Genomic DNA, 18,641 nt, shown 5'->3' on the forward strand with positions numbered 1-18,641 from the left:
AAAACTCTCACCTCCCACATTACACATAGGACATCTGGTTTTGGGCTTCATAAGAGCAGAAACTCTGTCAAGTACAACCTTACAGACTGTGGCTAAAGTTCATCAGATAATACAGCTCCCCACTCTTTTCCAATAAATGGATTTGAATAAGCGGCACACAAACACAATGTAAGGCCCCAAACTACATTTCCCAGAGATCTCTAGGGGACTTTAACTCAATTCTGGGGGCGGAGCATTTTAGAAAACCAGGAAGGGCTTTCCTGACTACTTCCTGTACTGGTGCTGGAAGTGGTAAGACTGCAGTCAGCCTGGTTCCTTGTTATTAGTCCTAGTGGAGATCGGTAAGTGACTTGTTTATGTTTTGAAATTGGGGTTTAATCCTGTCTTAAATGTGAGTCTAGAGGACTAGACATGATATTCTCCTGAATTTCAGGTCCTATGGTGGTTCAGAAAGTTTGGTTAACACATACTTTGAATCCTTATGCTATACCTACTATATAGCCTATAAAATAACAGACACTTGATTTAAACTGTCTTGGTTATAGGGGTTATAGTCACAGCCACATGACAAACTAGCTGTGAGGACGTGGGCAGGTCAGTTGGTACATGAGTAAAATGGAGATAACGAGAGTTTACTTAGGATTGTTGTGTGGATTAAAGAAGTGTATAAAAACGAATATGTATAGTGACTGCTCAGGGATTTCTCTCTTGGATAATTGAAAGAGTGATGTCCACCTCCTCTGTTTGCAACTTGCTCTGTCCCAAAGAGCTCAGCCCTAGTAAGCAGCAAATTCATATTTCCTGCTCCTCCTGCATTAGCTGGTCACAAATTCTCTAATAATCCCAAATGTCCAGGGAGGCTAGGTTGCATTGTCTGCAATGTTTAAGGGGATTCCTGAAGAAAGGTCCATCTTGTTGGAAAGATTGGAGGGGAGGTTCTCAGGAGCCATAATGACAGGAATAACCTTCACTGTTGGCACTGAGCACAGAGGTACAGAATTCCTTCAGAGAGAGGAACCTGATGAAGCAGACAGCCCCAGGAGGAAGGGGCCCATTGAGCTATCTACTCTGGACATTGCTTCCAGACTTTGGCATGATTTCCACAACATATCTGTTGGCTCTTTTTAAATAAACTTCTCTTTCCCTTCACAAGGCCCTCGTTTTAGTTTCTCAATCACAAAACAGCTGGCCTTCTCACACTCCAAAAGAAATTAACCGTCAACTATAGGCTGTATTCTATACAGAGACTTATTTTGTTTGCCCTTTGTAAGTTTAAAAAGTTCAGATCCAACTTTAAAAATAGGCAAATTTTACCTTCAAGTCTGAATTTCTCCTCCTGAGGAGGGCAAAACAAACAAACAAACCACCACCACAACAAAAAAAAACCTCTCAGAACTTCCTACTTCCTGGAGCTCATTCCAACTGTATTTGACTGTACCAATTGTTTTTCCTGTATGAGGATTTCCAGTGACAGATCAACGATGGTCTGTAGGAATGGCTTGCCTGGCAACTTCTTGTTTTCCATCTGGAACATTGCTGTGCTGGCCACTTGCCCATGGGAGTGGGCTGGGCTGTAGTGTTCTTGTAGTGGTCTTCAGAGCCAAAGCAGAATGGATAGGATGGGAAAAGAAAAGAAAAGCATATAGAAAGAAAAATCATTCAAGAGCACTCCCTAAAATTCTAGTATTCAACTCAGCAATTCTATTCCTGGGTACATATTCAAAAGAATTGAAAGCAGATACTGAAAAATGTACTTGAGCACAAATACATACAGGAATAATCTGAGGAACAGTGTGGCAAGAGTTGTTGTCTGAGATTATGTAGCTCATATGGGAAAGAGTGAGAATTCTGTCTCTGCACAATAATTTTCAAATTTTATTGTACTTTGAATTTACCTGGAGGCTTTTTATTTAATTTTTTAAATTTTCTCTTTTACTGAGTAAATTGACATACAATTTTATATTAGTTTCAGGTGTACAACACAGTGATTCAAAATTTATATGTACATTGTGAAATGATCACCAAGATAAACCCAGCTGCTATATGTCACCATACAAAATTGTTACATATATTATCTATATTCCCTGTCCTGTACATTGTAATATTCCACTGTATAAATTTAAATTTATTTGATCCATTTATCTACTAATGGAAAGTTAGATTGCTTCTATATTTTGGCTATTATAAATAACTCTGCAATTAACTTCAATAAATTTTGCATTAATGTTTTCATTTTCTTCACATAAATACCCAGAAATGGAATTGCTGGATTGCATTGCAATTCTATTATTAATTTTTTTGAAGAACTACTATACTGTACCAAAAGTGCACAAGGGTCTCTATGCTTCACATCTTAATCTATGCTTGCTTTCTTTTTTTTAAAGTAAGCTCTATGCCCAATGTGCAGCTTGAACACATGACTCCAAGATCAAGAGTCACATGTTCTACTGACTGAGACAGCCATGTGCCCCAACACTTGCTATTTCTTGCCCCCCCCCCATTTTTTTTTTTATACTAGCTATTCTGACAGGTGTGAGGTGATATCTCATTGTGGTTTTGATTTGTATTTCCCTGATGAATAGTGATGTTAAGCATCTTTTCATGTGTCTGTTGACCATCTGTGTGTCTTTGTAAACATATCTATTCAGAGCCTCTGCCTATTTTTTAATTGGGTTGTTTGTTCATTTGTATTTGATGGTGAGCTTGTGAGTTCTTTATGTATTATATATATTAACCCCTTAGTAGCTATATCATTTGCAAATATCTTCTCTTATTCAGTAGGTTGACTTAATTTTGTTGATAGCATTCTTTGCTGTTAAAAAATTTTGGCTGGGATGCCTGGGTGGCTCAGTTGGTTAAGCTGCTGCCTTCAGCTCAGGTCATGATCCCAGGGTGCTGAGATTGAGTCTCCCATCGAGCTCCTTGCTCAGCAGAGAGCCTGCTTCTCTTGCTGCCTCTACCTGCGACTCTGCCTGTTTGTGTGTACTCCCTGTCTCTCTGACAAATAAATAAAATCTAAGAAAAAAAATTTTTTTGGCTGATGTAGTCTCATTTGTTTATTTTTGCTTTTGTTGCCAATGCCTGAAGAAACAGATTAAAAAAAATATTGTGCAAACCAATGGCTAAGAACTGATTATGAATGTTTTCTTACAGTAGTTTTATGGTTTGGGGTCCCACATTTAAGTCCATTTTAAGATGATTTTTATGTATATTATAAGAAAGTGGTCCAGTATCATTCTTTTGCATGTGGCTATTATAAATAATTCTGCAGTAAACATAAACATGTATGTATCTTTTCTTTTTTTTTCTTTGCATATGACAATATGCTTTTTATTTTTTCAGCATAACAGTATTCATTATTTTTGCACCACACCCAGTGCTCCATGCAATCTGTGCCCTCTATAATACCCACCACCTGGTACCCCAACCTCCCATCCCCCGCCCATTCAAAACGCTGGTTGTTTCAATTAGTGTTTTTGTATTCTTTGGGTAAATACTGAGTAGTGGAATTACTGGATCCCATCATAATTCTATTTTAAATTTTTTGAGACACCTCGAATCCTCATTGTTTTCCACAGTGGCTATTCTAGCTTACTTTCTGACCAACAGTGCAAGAGGGTTCTTTTTCTCCACATCCTTGGTAACTCTCATTATTTCTTTTATTTTTTATTTTAGCCATTCTAACAGGTGTGAGGTAATATCTCATTGCTGTTTTGATCTACACTTCCCTGATACTAGTGATGTTGAGTGTTTTTCATGTGTCTGTTGGGCATCTTTATGTCTTCTTTGGAAACATGTCTATTTAGGTCCTATGTCTACTTTTTAACTGGATATTTTTTTATTTGTTTTTGATAATGAGCCTGTGAGTTCTTTACATATTTTGTACACTAACCCGTATCAGTTACTGATGTCCAAGAGCTGACTGAATTTCCATAGATTTATTATATTAATTTTGTATAGTACAACCCTACTTAATTCATTTATTAATTCTAATAGGGGTTTATTTGGTGGAGTCTGTAGAGTTTTGTGTATAAATATCATGTTTTCTGCAAATAGTAACATTTTATTCGTTATTTCCACTTAGATTCCTTTTTTCATTTATTTTTCTTCTCTGACACTATTGCTAGAACTTACAATGCTATGTTGAATTAAAGTGGCAACTGTGGGTCTTTCATAGATAGATTTTATGAAGTTCAGGAATGTTCCCTCCATCCCTATACTTTCTATGAAAGACCCACAGCAAATATCATCCTCAATGGGAAAAAGCTTGCAAACTTCCCGTTGAGATCAGGAACACGACAAGGATGCCCACTCTCACCACTCTTGTTCAACATAGTATTAGAAGTCCTAGCAACAGCAATCAGACAACAAAGAGAAATAAAATGTATCCAAAATTGGTAATGAAGAAGTCAAACTCTCCCTCTTCGCAAATGACATGATTCTTTATATGGAAAACCCAAAAGACTCCACCCCCAAACTACTAGAACTCATACAACAATTCAGCAATGTGGCAGGATACAAAGTCAATGTACAGAAATCAGTGGCTTTCTTATACACTAACAATGAAAATACAGAAATGGAAATTAGAAAATCGATTCCATTTACTATAGCACCAAGAACCATAAGATACCTGGGAATAAACCTAACCAAAGAGGTAAAGGATCTGTACTCGAGGAACTACAGAACACTCATGAAAGAAATTGAAGAAGACACAAGAAGATGGAAGACCATTCCATGCTCTTGGATCAGAGGAATAAACATTGTTAAAATGTCTATACTGCCTAGAGCAATCTATACTTCTAATGCTATTCCAATAAAATTTCACCGGTATTCTATTTGCTGGAGCAAATAATCCAAAAATTTGTATGGAATCAGAAGAGACCCCAAATCGCTAAGGAAATGTTGAAAAACAAAAATAAAATGGGGGGCATCACGTTACCTGATTTCAAGCTTTACTACAAAGCTGTGATAACCAAGACAGCATGGTACTGGCATAAAAACAGACACATAGACCGGTGGAACAGAGTAGAGAGCCCAGATATGAACCCTCAACTCTATGGTCAAATAATCTTCGACAAAACAGGAAAAAATATACAGCAGAAAAAAGACAGTCTCTTCAATAAATGGTGCTGGGAAAACTGGGCAGCTATATGTGGAAGAATGAAACTCGACCATTCTCTTACACCGCACACAAAGATAAACTCAAAATGGATAAAAGACCTCAATGTGAGACAGGAATCCATCAGAATCCTAGAGGAGAACATAGGCAGTAATCTCTTCGATATCAGCCACAGCAACTTCTTTCAAGATAGATCTCCAAAGGTAAAGGAAACAAAAGTGAAAATGAACTTTTGGGACTTCATCAAAATCAAAAGCTTCTGCACAGCAAAGGAAACAGTCAAGAAAACAAAAAGGCAACCCACAGAATTGGAGAAGATATTTGCAAATGACAGAACAGACAAAAGGTTGATATCCAGGATCTATAATGAACTCCTCAAACTCAACACACACAAAACTGACAATCATATCAAAAAATAGGCAGAAGATATGGACAGACACTTCTCCAATGAAGACAAACAAATGGCTATCAGGCATATGAAGAAATGTTCATCATCACTAGCCATCAGGGAGATTCAAATTAAAACCATATTGAGATATCACCTTACACCAGTCAGAGTGGCCAAAATTAGCAAGACAGGAAACAACATTTGTTGGAGGGGATGTGTAGAAAGGGGAACCCTCTTACACTGTTGGTGGGAATGCAAGTTGGTGCAGCCTCTTTGGAGAACAGTGTGGAGATTCCTCAAGAAATTAAAAATAGAACTTCCCTGTGACCCTGCAATTGCACTCCTGGGTATTTACCCCAAAGATACAGATGTAGTGAAAAGAAGGGCCATCTGTACCCCAGATGGCGACCAATGGCCACGGTCGCCAAACTGTGGAAAGAACCAAGATGCCCTTCAATGGACAAATGGATAAGAAAGATGTGGAGTATTGTGCCTCCATCAGATAGGACGAATACCTAACTTTTGTAGCAACATGGATGGGACTGGAAGAGATTATACTGAGTGAAATAAGTCAAGCAGAGTCAATTATCATATGGTTTCACTTTTTTGTGGAGCATAACAAATAGCACAGAGGACATGGGGAGATAGAGAGGAGAAAGGAGTTGGGGAAATTGAAAGGGGAGGTGAACCATGAGAGAATATGGACTCTGAAAAACAATCTGAGGGTTTTGAAGGGGCGGGGGTGGGAGGTTGGGGTACCAGGTGGTGGGTATTATAGAGGGCACGGATTCCATGGAGCACTGGGTGTGGTGCAAAAATAATGAGTACTGTTATGCTGAAAATAAAAAATAAATTTAAAAAAATGCTAAAAAAAAAAAATAAAGTGGCAACTGTGGGCATCCTTGTCTTACTCCTGATCTTAGAGGAAAAGCTTTCATCTTTTCCCCATGGAGTATGATGTTAGCTGTTGCTTGGTCATACATGTTCTATATTATGTTGAGATACGTTCCTTCTATACTCAGGTTGTTGAGAGTTTTTGTCATAAATGACAGTTGAATTTTATCAAATGCTTTTTTCTGTATCTATTAAGATGAAAATGTGGTTTTTATCCTTTTTGTTAATATGGTGCATTACTATGACTCATTTGTGAATGTTGAACAATCCTTTCATCTCTGGAATAAATCCCAGTCGATCATGGTTATGATCCTTTGAATGTATAATTGAGTTTGTTTTGCTGATAGTTTTTGAGGATTTTTGCATTTTCATTCATCAGGAATACTGGCCTATAGTTTTCTGTTTTTTGTGGTGTCTTTCTCTGGTTTTGGGATCAGGGTAATATTGGTGTTCTTTAATGATTTTGGAAGCATTCCTCTTCATTCTTTTGGAATATTTCCACCAGGATAGGTATTAACCTTTCTTTATTTTCTTATATATATTTTTGTAAGCATTGTCTATTATTGTGGGGAACAGAATCAATAAAAAAAGATATTATAAATTTCCCTTGACTAAAATAAAACAGACAAAAAAATTAATCATAATTTAGGATTAGAAGATCTCATTGTATTTCATAAAAAGAAAGAAAATCAGTAAAAATTAAGCTTTCTTAGATAAAACCAATTAAAGATTAATAAAATTGTTTTCAAGAGAAATATTTTTGTGAATGTTTTTACTCATAGGAAATTTAGGGTCTCACCTTCAATCCTACATCAAAACAAATTTCTTTTTTGACATTAATTTTTTTTATTAAGTTCAATTAGCCAACATATAACACATCATTAGTTTTTGATGTAATGTTCAGTGCTTCATCAGTTCTGCATAACACTCAGTGCTCACTCTATCACATGCCTTTTTTAATACCCATCACCCTGTTATCCCATCTACCCCCCTCCCGCTGAAACCCTCTTCTTTAAATATTTGGTAGCATTTATCTTTGAAGCCATCTGGTCCTGAACTCCTGTTTATTTGGAGTTTTTTTTTTTTTATTATTCAATTTTATTGATAGTAATATGTCTACTCAGATTTTCCATTTCAGCTGACTCAGTCCTGGAAGAGAGTGTGTTTCTAGGAATTCATCCATTTCTTCTAGCTTGTCCCACTGGTTGGCAGGCAATTGCTCAAAGTAGTCTCTTATTACCCTTTGTTTATTTATCCATTGTAACTTCTCTCCCATTTCTGATTTTACTTATTTGGGCTCTCTCTCTCTCTCTCTCTTTTTTTTTTTTTATTAAATCTGGATAAATGTTTGTAATTTTGTTTATCTTTTCAGTAAAACAACTCCTACTTTCACTGATTTTTAAAGGAATTTTTTAGTCTCTATTTTATTTATTTTCTTGCTAATTTTTATTTCCTTCCTTATACTAACTTTGGACTTTGTCCTTTTTCTAGTTCCTTCAGTTGTAAGGTTGATTGTTTATTTGAGGTTTTTTTTTTTTTTTTTTTTTTTTTTTTAAATCTCGGGATAGGCCTATATTGCAGTAAACTTCCCTAATAGAACTGTTTTTGTTGCATCTCAGAGGTTTTGCAATATTTTGTTTCCATTTTCATTTGTCTTGAGTTTTAATATGATTTCTTCTTTCTTTCTTTCTTTTTTTTTTTTTTTTGTGGACCCATATTGTTTAACCTCACGTTTGCATTTTTTTTTTCAAGGTTTCTTCTTGTAATTGATTTCAAGTTTCAAACTCTTGTGGTCAGGAAAGATAGTTGATATGACTTCAGTCTTCTTAAACTTACTGAGAGTTATTTGCAGCCTAAAATGCAATCTGTCCTTGTGAATGTTCTTTGTGCACTTGAAAAATATGTATTCTGCTGTTTTTGATGGAATATTCTATCTGTATCTAAGTGCTCCAGCTAATATGTCATTTAAGGCCGAAGTTTCCTTATTGATTTTCTCTCTAGATGGTTGATTCATTGATGTTAGTGAAATGTTTAAAATCTCCTGTTATTATTGCATGACTGTCAGTTCCTCACTTCATGTCTGTCAGTATTGTTTTATGTAGTTAGGTGCTTCTAAGTCCAGTGTGTAGATACTCATTTTATAGCCTCTTGTTGTATCGATCCCTTTATCATTATGTAATGCACTTTTTTGGTCTCATTACACTCTTTTAAGATCTACTTTTTCTGATACAATTATTGGTAGCCCAATTTCCTTTTTATTTCCCTTTACATGTAATATCATTTTATGTCCCATTACTTTTAGACTTTTTTGTTCTTTTTAAAGATTTATTTATTCATTTTAGAGAGAGGAAAAGAAAGCAGGGGGGAGGGACAAGGTGTGGGGAGAGTCTTAAGCTGATTCTATGGGGAGCCAGAGCCTAATGTGGGGCTAGATCTCACTGCCTTGAGAACGTGACATGAACTGGAACCAAGAGTTGGGTGCTTAACTGACTGTGCCCACCAAGGTGCCCCATAATTTTGTGTGTTTTTTTCTAAGAATTTTTTCTTTTTTTTTTTTTTTAATCATATTCAGTTAGCCAACATTAGCATCATTAGTTGTTTTTTTTTTAAGATTTTATTTATTTATTTGACAGAGAGATCACAAGTAGGCAGAGAGGCAGACAGAGAGAGGGAGAAGCAGCCTTCCCTGCTGAGCAGAGAGCCCGATGTGGGGCTCGATCCCAGGACCCTGGGATCATGACCTGAGCTGAAGGCAGAGTCTTTAACCCACTGAGCCACCCAGGCGCCCCAGCATCATTAGTTTTTGATGTAGTGTTCACTGGTTTATTAGTTCCATATAACACTCAGTGCTCATCACATGTCATCATGCGTTGACATGCCCTCCTTAATACCCATAACCTGGTTACCCAATCCTCCCATGCCCGTCCCCTCTGAAACCCTCAGTTTGTTTCCTGGAGTCCATAGTCTCTCACAGTTTGTCTCCCTCTCTGATTCACCCAGCCACCTTCTGTTTTCCCTCCCTTCCCCTATGGTCAATTGAAACCATATGATAAATGTCTTTCTCTGATTGACTTATTTCACTTGGCAGAATCCCCTCCAGTTACATCCATGTCGATGGAAATGGTGGGTACTTATCCTTTCTGGTGACTGAGAAATATTCCACTGTATATATGTAACACATCTTCTTTATCCATCCATCTGTTGAAGGGCATCTCGGCTCCTTCCACAGTTTGGCTATGGTGGAATTACTGCTGGTGGAATTACTTCCACAGTTTGGCTATGGTGGAATAATGCATATTGGGGCTCATCTGCCCCTTCTTTTTACTACATCTGTATCGGGGATAAATACCCAGTAGTGCAATTGCTAGGTCATAGGGAACTCTATTTTTAATTTTTTTGAGGAATCTCCATACTGTTTTCCACAGTGGCTGTATCAGCTTGGATTCCCACCTACAATGTAAGGAGGGTGTCCCTTTCTTCTCATCCTGGCCAACATTTGTTGATTCCTGCCTTATTGATTTTAGCCATTCTACCTGGCATAAGGTGATATTTCATTGTGGTTTTGATTTGTATTTCCCTGATGGCTAATGATGATGATCATTTTTTCATGTGTCTGTTAGTCATTTGTATGTCTTCTTTGGAGAAGTGTCTGTTCACATCTTCTGCCCATTTCTTAACTGGATTATTTGTTTTTTGGGGTGTTGAATATGAAAAGTTCTTTATAGATCTTGAATACCAACCCTTATCTGTAATGTTATTTGCAAATGTCTTCTCCCATTCCGTGGGTTGCCTCTTAGTTTTGTTCACTGCTTCCTTTGCTGTGCAGAAGCTTTTTTGCTTGTTGAAATCCCAAAAGTTCATTTTTGCTTTTACTTCCCTTGTCTTGAAAGAAGTTGCTGTGGCTGATATTGAAGAGGTTACTGTCTATGTTCTCCTCTAGGATTATGATGGAGTCCTGTCTCACTTTGAGGTCTTTAATCCATTTTGAGTTTATCTTTGTGTATGGTATAAGAGAGTAGTCTAGTTCTATTCTTCTGCATGTGGCCATCCAATTTTCCTATCACCATTTATGGAAGAGATTGTTTTTTCCATTGGATGTTCTTTTCTGCTTTGTTGACAGTTAGTTGACCAGACAGTTGAGGATCCATTTCTAGGTTCTCTACTCTGTTCCATTGGTCTATGTGTCTTTTTTCATGCCAGTACCATGCTGTCTTGGTGATCATAGCTTTGTAATAAAGCTTGAAATCAAGCAACGTGATTCCCCCAGCTTTGTTTTTCTTTTTCAACATTCCCCGGGCAATTAGGGTTCTTTCTGGTTCCATACACATTTTAGGATTGTTTCAGCTCATTGAAAAATATCAGTGGTATTTTAATAGGAATGGCATTGAAAGTGTAAATTGTCCTGGAGAGCATCGACATTTTAACAATGTTTATTCTTCTGATCCATGAGCATGGAATGTTTTTCCATCTTTTTGTGTCTTCCTCAATATCTTTCATAAGGGTTCTGTAGTTTCTAGATCCTTTAGCTGTTTTGTTAGGTTTATTCCTAGGGAATCTTATGGTTTCGGTGCTGTTGTAGATGTAATTGATCCTTAATTTCTCTTTCTACAGCTTAATTCTTGCTATAAAAAAAAAAAGCAATTGATTTCTGTGCATTGGTTCTGTATCCTGTCACATTACTGAATTGCTGAGTTCTAGTAGTTTGGGGGTGGAGTCCTTTGGGTTTTCCACATAAAGTATCATTTCATCTGAAGAGAGAGAGTTTGATTTCTTCTTTGCCAATTTGAATACATTTTATTTCTTTTTGTTGTCTGATATCTGTTTCTAGGACTTCCAATACTATGTTGAACAATAGTGCTGAGAGTGGGCCTCCCTGTCATGGTCTTGACCTTAAGGAAAAAGCTTTCAGCTTTTCTGCATTGAGAATGATATTCACTGTGGGCTTTTCTTAGATAGCTTTTATGATATTAAATAATGTTCCCTCTATCTCTATACTCTGAAGATGTTTACTCAGGAAGGGATGTGGTATTTTGTCAAATGTTTTTTCTGGATCAATTGAGAGGATCATATGGTTCTTGTCTTTTATTAATGTGATCTTTCATGTTGATTGATTTGTGAATGTTGAACTATGCTTGCTTGCCAAGAATAAATCCCACCTAGTCATGTTGGATAACCCTTTTAATGTACTATTGGATTTTATTGGCTAGGGTCTTGGTGAGTGTTTTGGCACCTGTTTTCATCAGGGTTATTTTTCTGCAATTCTCCTTTTTGATGGGTCTTTGTTTTGAGATCAGGGTAATGCTGGCCTCATAGATACTGGAAATTTCCCTTCTGTTTCTATTTTTTGAAGCAGCTTCAGTAGAATAGGTATTATTTCTTCTTTAAATGTTTGGTAGAATTCTACTGGGAAGCCATCTGGTCCCAGACTCGTTTTTTGAAGGCTTTTAATTACTGCTTCAATTTCATTACTGGTTATTGTTCTATATAGATTGTGTGTTTCTTCCCATTTCAATCTTCATAGTTTCCAAGAAGGTATCCATTTCTTCCAGGCTGCTTAATTTGTTGACATATAGTTGCTGGCAATAATTTCTAAGAATTGTTTCTATGTTCTTGGTGTTAGTTGAGATCTCAACCCTTTCATTCATGATTTTATTAATTTGGGGTTTAGTTTTCTTTTCTTTTGGGTAAGTCTGGCCAGAGGTTTATTATCTTATAAATTCTTTCAAAGAACCAGCTTCTAGTTTCTTTGAGCTGTTCTACTATTTTTCTGCTCTAATCTTTGTTATTTCTCCTCTCCTGCTTCGTTAAGGCTTTATTTGCTGTTCTTCCTCTAGGTCCTTTTTAAAAAAATTTTTTTTTAAGATTTTATTTATTTATTTGACAAACAGAGATCACAAGTAGGCAGAAAGGAAGGCAGAGAGAGAGAGAGAGAGGAGGAAGCAGGCTCCCCGCTGAGCACAGAGCCTGATGTGAGGCTTGATCCCAGGACCTGAGATCATGACCCGAGCAGAAGGAAGAGGCCTTAACCCACCGAGCCACCCAGGCGCCCCTGCTGTTCTTCCTCTAGGTCCTTTAAGTATAAGGTTAGGTTGTGCATTTCGGATTTTTCTAGTTCTAGCCTCTAGAGAGGCTTGGATGGCTAAATATTTCCCCCTTAGGACTGCCTTTGCAGTATCCTTGGGTTTTGGACTGATGTGTTTTCATTCTCATTGGTTTCCATTAGTTAAGTTCTTCTTTGATTTTCTGGTTGACCCAATCATTCTTTAGAAGGATGGTTTTTAATTTCCAATGTTTGAATTCCTTCCATTTTGTTATTCTTGTGACTGAGTTCCAGTTTATAACAATTTTGTCTGATAACATCCAGGGAATAGTCTCAATCTTTTGATATCAGTTGACACCTGATTTGTGACCCCTTATGTGATCTATTCTGGAGAAAGTACTTTATGCACTTGAGAAGAATGATTGTTCTGTTGTTTTAGGGTAGAATATTTTGTACATATTTGTGACGTCCATCTGGTCCAACGTATCATCAAAGCTCTTGTTTCTTTATTGATCTGCTTAGATGATCTGTCCATTTTTGTGAGTGGAGTGTTGAGGTCTTCTACTCTTAATATATTATTATTAATATGATCCTTTATTTTGGTTAACAGCTGGCTTATGTAGTTGGCTGTTCCCATGTTGGGGGTACAGATATTTAAAATTGTTAGATTTACTTGTGGGATAGGCCCTATAAATATGATCTCTCTTACTGCAGTCGTCGGTTTAAAATCTAATTTGTCTGATATGAGAATTGCTACCCCAGCTTTCTTTTGAGGTCTGTTGGCATTAAAAATTGTGCACCATCCCTTCACTTTCAGTTTGGATGTACTTTTAGGTTCAAAATGAGTCCCTAATAGACAGCATATGGGTGGATCCTGTCTTTTTATCCAATCTGCAACCTTGTGCCATTTCATGGGAGCTCTTAGGCCATTCATATTGACGGTAACTATTAAAGATATGAATTTAGCGCCATCATATTGCCTGTAAGGTCCCTGTTTCCATAGGTGATCTCTGTAAATTTCTGGTTTATGTCACTGTTGGGATCTTTCTTCTTTTATAGAATCCCTCTTAATATTTCTTGCAGGGTTGGCTTGGTGGTCATATATTCTTTCAGTTTCTGCCAGTCCTGGAAGCTCTTTGTCTCTCTGTCCATTCTGAAAGATAGCCTTGCTGAATAAAGTATTCTTGACTGCATGTTCTTCTCGTTTAGTACCCTGAAAATGTCTTGCCAGCCCTTTCTGGCTTGCTGTGTCTCTACGGACAGGTCTGAGGTTTCTCTGATGTTTCTCCTAGTGTATGTGAGAAACCTCTTTCCCATAGCTGCTCTCAGGACAGCTTTCTTGGTTCCAAGATTTGCAAGTTTTATTATTATATGCTGGGATGTTGGTCTATTTTTATTGATATTGGGAGGAGTCCTCTCTGCCTCATAGACAGGAATGCTGTTTCCTTTCCCAGATTAGGAAAGTTCTCAACTATGATTTGCTCAAATATACCCTCTAGTCCTCTCTCTCTCTCTCTCGTCACCCCCTTGAGATCCCAGTAATTCTGACATTGGAGTGTTTCATTGCATCATTGATCTCTCTAAGTCTGATCTCAAGGGCTTATAGCTGTTTATCCCTATCATCCTCAGCTTTCTTCTTTTCTATCAGCTTATCTTCTAAGTAAATTCATTCTTCTGCCTCATTTACCCTTGCTGTTAGCATATCCAGTTTAGACTGTATCTCATTCATAGCATTTTTAAGTTTGGCATGATTAGATCTCACTTATGCCCTTAGAGATTCTATATTGTCACTAATAGTTTTCTCAAGCCTAGCTGTTGATGTCATATTGCTACCCTGAAATCTATCTCTGACATCTTTCTTATATCCATATCATTAAGTCTGTGGCAGAGGCCACTGTCTCTGGTTCTTTTCTTTGTTGATAGTTCCTCCTAGTCATTCTTTTGAGGGATGTTTGAAGGAATTGTACAGCATCCAAAATATCAACCATGACCCAAGCAAGATGCAGCCTAGGAAAATTCGGAGTGGTCAGAAGCCATATCTGAAGAAACAAAGCCAAATGAAACAAAAGAACATAATTTATAAAATGTAAAACAATTTGAAAAAATTAAAATTTAAAAAAAGGGAGTGAGAGGAAGAGGAGCTATAATTTCTCAGTGTGGATAATGTGGGGTGTTTCAGTTGTTTTAGGTGTCTTTTATTCTGTTTGTTAGAGGACACTATTTCCCAAAGTTCCAGGGAAATGAAAACTTGTATATATATAAAGGTAATGTTGATTAGGAAAAAAAGGACTACATTGAAGCATATACCTATTAAAAATATAGGTGTAAAGTTATAAAAGTTAAAAAGTTACAAGTATAAGTTAAAAAGTTACTATGAAATATACATTAATATATTAAACTTCTAGTTGAAATGAGAGAAAGGTAAAAAGAAAAAACAGAGAAGAACCATAAGACAAAGAATAAAAAGAAAATGACAGTTGTAGCTGAAAAATAAACAAGCTGTGAGACCATGCGAGCTCAATATACTATTTTCTCCTGGTGTTGGGATTTTACAGTTTTATGGGGACCATAGGGTTGTCTTTCTTTTGTTCTTCCAAATTGTTTTCTGGAGGAGGGTCCTGCCACACTGTCGTACTGTGGTACTGTGACAATGCCCAAGCAGAGTTACCCTGCCCCCTGTGGGGGAGGGGATGGTCTCCATGGAAACCAGTTTTTTTGAGCTTTTGTTCTCTGATGGGTTTTTGTGCCTCTTTTGAGGATTAGAGCAAAAAATGGCTGGAACAAAATCTCTATCCCAGAAAAGAGAAATCTCAGTCTGTTCCCTTCAATAAACCCTCCAGGACACAGTCTCCTTTTCTGTAAAGGAGAAAACCACCATCTCCCAAAATGTGCACCCACAAGCCACAGAAACTCTCTCAGAGGTCATCCCAGACCCAGGTATGTCCCTGCCCTTTGTGCTTCTAAAACCACAAGAAGCCACAGATCCTGGATCCTGTCTGAGCAATGCTCTAAAGTTTTTCCCAGCTGCTACTGTTCTGTGAATTTTTGCCTGGTTCCCAGTGCAGGACGCTTTTGCTTTCCAGTGTTACATCACATTCCAGGAGCCAGCTTATGGAGGCTCACTCCTCCTTGTTTATCTTCAGATATCTCCCTGCAGATTCACAAATCTGCCCTTTCTACCTCATGACAGCTGGTGTTTTTCTGCTTGTAAAGATCCAGATGTATATTCTTACAACTCAGGCTGATTTCATGGGTGTTCAGAATGGTTTGATTTATCCAGCTAAATTGAGGGGAACAATTGAAATGGGGTCCCCTACTCCTCCACCATCTTCTTTTAAGTATGTTTTCACATTTTTATAGCAAAGAGAGTCTCTTCTATGAAGTATGTATATGTGTCTTGTTATTTTTATTCATATAGCCATCCTGAGTATTTTGAATTTTTTTTTAAAGATTTTATTTATTTATTTGACAGAGAGAAATCACAAGTAGATGGAGAGGCAGAGAGAGAGAGAGGGAAGCAGGCTCCCTGCTGAGCAAAGAGCCCGATACGGGACTCGATCCCAGGACCCTGAGATCATGACCCGAGCCGAAGGCAGCGGCTTAACCCACTGAGCCACCCAGGCGCCCCTGAGTATTTTGAATGAACATTTCCTTCACTTACATTTAAAATAGTTATTGATAAGTATGTACTTATTGCCATTTTATTGATTGTTTTCTGGTTGTTTTTATAGTACTTTGTTCTTTTTTTCTTCTCTTGGTCTCTTCTCTTCTAGTTGCTGGCTTTCCCCAGTACCATGTTTGCCTTTATTTCTCTATTGTGTATCTTATTTATTTATTTACTTATTTATTGTTTCAGCGTAACAGTATTCATTGTTTTTGCACCACACTCAGTGCTCCATGCAATCCGTGCCCTCTCCAATACCCACCACCTGGTTCCCCCAACCTTCCATTCCCTGCCCCTTCAAAACCCTCAGATTGTTTTTCAGAGTCCATAGTCTCTCATGGTTCACCTCCCCTTCCAATTTCCCTCAGCTCCCTTCTCTTCTCCATCTCCCCTTGTCCTCCATGTTATTTGTTATGCTCCACAAATAAGTGAAACCATGTGATAATTGACTCTCTCTGCTTGACTTATTTCACTCAGTATAATCTCTTTGAGTCCCGTCCATGTTGCTACAAAAGTTGGGTATTCATCATTTCTGATGGATGCATAATACTCCATAGTGTATATGGACGACATCTTCCTTATCCATTCGTCCATTGAAGGGCATCTTGGTTCTTTCCACAGTTTGGCGACCGTAGCCTTTGCTGCTATAAACATTGGGGTACAGATGGCCCTTCTTTTCACTACATCTGTATCTTCAGGGTAAATACCCAGTAGTACAATTGCAGAGTCATAGGGAAGCTCTATTTTTAATATCTTGAGGAATTGCCACACTGTTCTCCAAAGTGGCTACACCAACTTACATTCCCACCAACAGTGTAAGAGGATTCCCCTTTCTCCACAACCTCTACAACACATGTTATTTCCTGTCTTGCTAATTTTGGCCATCCTAACTGGTGTGAGGTGGTATCTCGATGCAGTTTTAAATTGAATCTCCCTGATAGCTAATGATGATGAACATTCTTCATGTGTCTGATAGCCATTTGTATGTCTTCATTGGAGAAGTGTCTGTTCATATCTTCTGTCCATTTTTTTTAGATGATTGTCAGTTTTGTGTGTGTCGTGTTTGAGGAGTTCATTATAGATCCTGGATATCAACCTTTTGTCTGTACTGTCATTTGCAAATATCTTCTCCTGTTCCGTGGGTTGCCTCTTTGTTTCCTTGACTGTTTCCTTTGCTGTGCAGAAGCTTTTGATCTTGATGAAGTCCCAAAAGTTAATTTTCGCTTTTTTTTTTTTTTTTTTTTGCCTTCAAAGACATATCTTGAAAGAAGTTGCTGTGGCTGATATCGAGGTTACTACCTATGTTCTCCTCTAGGATTCTGATGGATTCCTGTCTCACATTGAGGTCTTTTATCCATTTTGAGTTTATCTTGTGTATGGGGTAAGAGAATGGTCGAGTTTCATTCTTCTGCATATAACTGTCCAGTTTTCCCGGTACCATTTATTGAAGAGACTGTCTTTTTTCCGCTGTATATTTTTTCCTCTTTGTCGAAGATTATTTGACCATAGAGTTGAGGGTTCATATCTGGGCTCTCTACTCTGTTCCACTGGTCTATGTGTCTGTTTTTGTGCCAGTACCAGGCTCTCTTGGTGATCACAGCTTTGTAGTAAAGCTTGAAATCAGGTAACATATTTTTGGTTTTCAACGTTTCCTTAGCGATTCGGGGTCTCTTCTGATTCCATACAAATTTTTGGATTATTTGCTCCAGCTCTTTGAAGAATACTGGTGGAATTTTGATCGGAATGGCATTAAAAGTATAGATTGCTCTAGGCAGTATAGACATTTTAACAATGTTTATTCTTCCGATCCAAGAGCATGGTATGGTCTTCCATCTTTTTGTGTCTTTTCCTCAATTTCTTTCATGAGTGTTCTGTAGTTCCTCGAATACAGTTCCTTTACCTCTTTGGTTAGGTTTATTCCCAGGTATCTTATGGTTCTTGGTGCTATAGTAAATGGAATTGATTCTCTTTCTTTCTGTATTTTTTTCCTTTCTGTATTTTCATTGTTAGTGTATAAGAAAGCAACTGATTTCTGTATATTGACTTTGTATCCTGCCACATTACTGAATTGCTGTATGAGTTCTAGTAGTTTGGGGGTGGAGTCTTTTGGGTTTTCCATATAAAGAATCATGTCATCTGTGAAGAGAGAGAGTTTGACTTCTTCATTGCCAATTTGGATCCCTTTTATTTCTCTTTGTTGTCTGATTGCTGTTGCTAGGACTTCTAATACTATGTTGAACTAGAGGGTGAGAGTGGGCATCCTTGTCGTGTTCCTAATCTCAATGGGAAGTTTGCAAGCTTTTTCCCATTGAGGATGATATTTGCTGTGGGTCTTTCATCAATAGATTTGATGAAGTTCAGGAATATTCCCTCTATCCCTATACTTTAAAGCGTTTTAATCAGGAACGGATGCTGGATTTTGTTAAATGCTTTTTCTGCATCCATTGAGAAGACCATGTGGTTCTTCTCTCTTCTCTTATTGATTTGTTCTATCACACTGATTGATTTGCAAATGTTGAACCATCCTTGTAGCCTA

General features: G+C 37.5%; 1 protein-coding gene across 1 annotated transcript in view; it reads left to right on the forward strand.

Moving 5' to 3' along the window:
- The first annotated feature begins 268 nt into the window (after window positions 1-268).
- The window catches only part of LOC309855167 (arylamine N-acetyltransferase 1), a 61,181-nt gene continuing 42,808 nt past the window's right edge, over window positions 269-18,641 (forward strand). The window contains exon 1 of the mRNA XM_082715213.1: window positions 269-341. The gene's annotated coding sequence lies outside the window, so the exon portion shown is untranslated. The remainder of the gene's footprint in view (window positions 342-18,641) is intronic.

This window comes from Mustela nivalis, assembly GCF_964662115.1.
Source record: "Mustela nivalis genome assembly, chromosome: 20".
Classification (NCBI taxonomy): Eukaryota; Metazoa; Chordata; class Mammalia; order Carnivora; family Mustelidae; genus Mustela; species Mustela nivalis.